Source organism: Canis lupus, chromosome 29, assembly GCF_011100685.1.
Source record: "Canis lupus familiaris isolate Mischka breed German Shepherd chromosome 29, alternate assembly UU_Cfam_GSD_1.0, whole genome shotgun sequence".
Taxonomy (NCBI): Eukaryota; Metazoa; Chordata; class Mammalia; order Carnivora; family Canidae; genus Canis; species Canis lupus.
Window position 1 is genome coordinate 258,327 of NC_049250.1, and position 4,302 is coordinate 262,628.

A 4,302-nucleotide genomic window follows, 5' to 3' on the forward strand; every position below is an offset into this window, starting at 1 on the left:
TCAATTATTTTTGATTCTATCGATTTGATTCTTTTCGATTCGATTCGTTTAGATTCGATTAGATTCGATTTGATTCGATTCTTTTCGATTCGATTCGATTCGATTCTTTTCGGTTCGATACGATTCTTTTCGATTCGATTTGATTCGATTCTTTTCGATTCGATTTGATTCGATTTGAATCCATTCTATTAGATTCTTTTCAATTCGATTCCTTTCTTTTTTTTTTTAATTCGATTCCTTTCGATTCAATTCTTGTCTATTCGATTTGATTCGATTCGAAACTATTCGATTCAATCTTTTCGATTCGTTTATTTTCGATTCGATTCGATTCTTTTTGTTTCGATTCTTTTTGATTCGATTGGATTATTTTCAATTCGATCGATTTGATTCTTTTCGATTTGATTTGATTCGATTCTTTTCGATTCAATTCGATTCGAAAGTATTCGATTCAATTCGTTTTGATTCATTTATATTCGTATCGATTGGTTTCAATTCGATCCCTTTCGATTTGATTTGATTCGATTCTTTTCGATTCGATTCGATTCCATTCAATTCTTTTCGATTCGATTCTTTTCGATACGATTCGATTCTTTTCGATTCGATTACATTCGCTTCTCTTTGATTCAACTTGATTCTATTCGTTTCAATTCTTTTCGAGTGGATTCTTTCGATTCGATTCTTTCGATTCGATTCGATTTGTTTCGATTCGATTATTTTTTATTCAATTCAGTTTGATTAGAATCTTTTTTTTATTAGAATCTTTTTGATTCGATTCGATTCTTTTCTATTTGATTCGGTTCCATTCTTTTCGATTCGATTTGATTCTTATTCATTCAATTCTTTTCGATTCAATTCGATTCAATTTTTTCAATTGGATTCGATTCTTTTCTATTCCATTCTACTTGATTCAATTAGATTCTTTTCGATTCAATTAGATTCGATTTGATTTGATTCTTTTTGATTCGATTCGATTCTTTTCAATTCGATTTGATTCTTGATTCCATTCGATTCTTTTTGATTCAATTCTTTTCGATTCAATTCGATTCAATTTTTTCACCTCGATTCGATTCTTTTTGATTCGAATCTACTTGATTTAATTCAATTCTTTTCGATTCGATTCTTTTCAATTCGTTTTGATTCGATTTTTTTCGATGTGATTTGATTCGATTCGATTTTTTTCAATTCAATTCGATTCTTTTCATTTCCGTTCGTTTCGATTCGATTATTTTCTATTCGATTCAATTGTATTCGATTCGTTTTTTTTATTTGATTCGATTCTTTCCGATTGACTCTTTTCGATTCGATTCATTTGGATTCAATTCGTTTCGATTCGATTCCTTTTGATTCGATTCTTTTCGATTTGATTCGATTGTTTTTTTTCGATTCCATTCTATTCTTTTCGATTCCTGTCTTTTCGATTCGTTGATTCGATCCTTTTCGATTCCATTCCATTCGATTCGATTCAATTTGATTTGATTCTTTTTGATTCGATTCGATTCTTTTCAATTCTATTCAATTCGATTCGATTCGATTGAAATATTTTCGATTCGATTTGATCCAATTCGATTTGTTTTTTTCGAATCAATTCGATTCTTTTTGATCGAGTCTTTTCGATTTGATTCATTTGGATTCAATTCATTTCAATTCGATTCGATTCTTTTCAATTCGATTCTGTTGTTTTTGATTCGATTCCATTCAATTCTTTCCGATTCTATTTTTTTGATTCGTCGATTCAATCCTTTTCCATTCGATTCTTTTCGATTCCATTTGATTTTTCTCAATTCGTTTCTTTTCGATTCAATTCGATTCTTTTTGATTTGATTCAATTCGATTCTTTTCTATTCGATTCGATTCAATTCTTTTCGAATCGATTCGATTCTTTTCGATTCGATTCAATTCGATTTTTTTAACTTGATTCGATTCTTTTTGATTCGATTCGATTCTTTTCGATTCGATTCATTTTGATTCTATTCCTTTCGATTCCATTTTTTATTCGATTCTTTTCGATTCGTTGATTTGATTCTTTTCTATTTGATTCTTTTCGATTAGATTTGATTCTTTTCTATTCAATTCGATTATTTTCGATTCGATTCCATTTTTTTCGATTCGATTCTTTTCAATTTGATTTGATTCTTTTCAATTCGATTCTTTTCGATTCGATTTGATTCTTTTCGATTCGATTCTTTTTGATTCGATTCGATTCTTTTCGATTCGATTCTTTTCAATTTGATTTGATTCTTTTCGATTCAATTCGAGTTTTTCAACTCGATTCGATTTTTTCGATTGGATTCGATTCAATTCTTTTTGATTGGATTCGATTCGATTATTTTCGATTCGATTCGATTCGATTATTTTCGATTCGATTCGATTATTTTCGATTCGATTCGATTCGATTATTTTCGATTCGATTCGAATTGATTCGATTCTTTTCTTTTTTTTGATTCGATTATTTTCAATTCGATTCGATTCGTTTCGATTCGTTTTGTATTGATTCACTTTGATTCGATTATTTTCTATTTGAATCGTTTTGATTCGATTATTTTCGATTCAATTCGTTTCGAATCGATTTGATTCGATTCAAATAATTTCGATTCGATTATTTTCGATTCGATTCCATTCGATCGATTCGATTTGATTATTTTCAATTCGATTCGTTTCGATTAATTTGGATTTGATTTGTTTCGATTATTTTCCGTTCGATTCATTTAGATTCGATTATTTTCAATTCAATTTGTTTGAATTCGATTCGATTCGAGTATTTTTTATTCGATTCAATTCGATTCATTCGATTCGATTCGATTATTTTCGATTTGATTCGATTCAATTCGAATCGATTCATTTCAATTCTTTAGGATTTGATTATTTTCGATTCTATTTGATTCGATTCGATTCTTTTCGATTTGATACTTTTTGATTCAATTCGATTCGATTCGATTTTTTCGATTCTTCTGTATTTGATTCGTTTCGATTCTTTTCGATTCAATTTGATTCGAATCATTTCGAATCGATTCTTTTTGATTCGTTTCGATTCGATCATTTTCGATTCGATTCGATTCTTTTCGATTCGATTCGATTCTTTTCGATTCGATTCGATTCAATTCGATTTTTTCGATTCGATTCGTTAGTTTTCGATTCGTTTCTTTTCAATTCTATTCGATTCGATTCTTTTCGATTCGATTCGATTCTTTTCAAATCTTTTTGATTCAATTTCGATTTGATTCTTTTCAATTCTATTTGATTTGATTCGATTAATTTCGATTCGATTCAATTCGATTATTTTCTTTTTTTATTTTTAATTTTTTTAACTTTTATTTATTTATGATAGTCACAGAGAGAGAGAGAGGCAGAGACATAGGTAGAGGGCGAAGCAGGCTCCATGCACCGGGAGCCCGATGTGGGACTCGATCCTGGGTCCCCAGGATCGCGCCCTGGGCCAAAGGCAGGCGCCAAACCGCTGCGCCACCCAGGGATCCCCAATTCGATTATTTTCGATTCAATTCATTTTGATTCTATTATTTTCGATTCGATTCGATTATTTTCGATTCGATTCGTTTCGATTCGATTCGTTTCGATTCAATTTGAATCGATTTGATTCAATTATTTTCAATTCGATTCGTTTCGATTCAATTATTTTTTTTTTAATTTTTATTTATTTATGATAGTCACAGAGAGAGAGAGAGAGGCAGAGACACAGGCAGAGGGAGAAGCAGGCTCCATGCACCGGGAGCCCGACGTGGGATTCGATCCCGGGTCTCCAGGATCGTGCCCCGGGCCAAAGGCAGGCGCCAAACCGCTGCGCCACCCAGGGATCCCCTCGATTCAATTATTTTCGATTCGATTCAATTATTTTCGAGTCGATTCGTTTCGATTCGATTATTTTCGATTCGATTATTTTCGATTCGATTATTTTCGATATCTTACAATTCGATTCAATTATTTTTGATTTGTTTCATTTCGATTCGATTATTTTTTATTTGATTTGTTTCGATTCGATCATTTTCGATGCGATTCGTTTCGATTCGATTCAATTATTTTCGATTCAATTCATTTCGATTCGATTATTTTCTATTTGATTCGATTATTTTCGATTCGATTAGTTTCGATTCGATTATTTTCGATTCGATTCGTTTCGATTGATTCGATTCGATTATTTTCGATTCAATTCGTTTCGATTCGATTATTTTCGATTCGATTCTTTTCTTTTTTTTTTTAATTTTTTTTTATTTACTTATGATGGGCACACAGTGAGAGAGAGAGAGGCAGAGACACAGGCAGAGGGAGAAGCAGGCTCCACGCACCAGT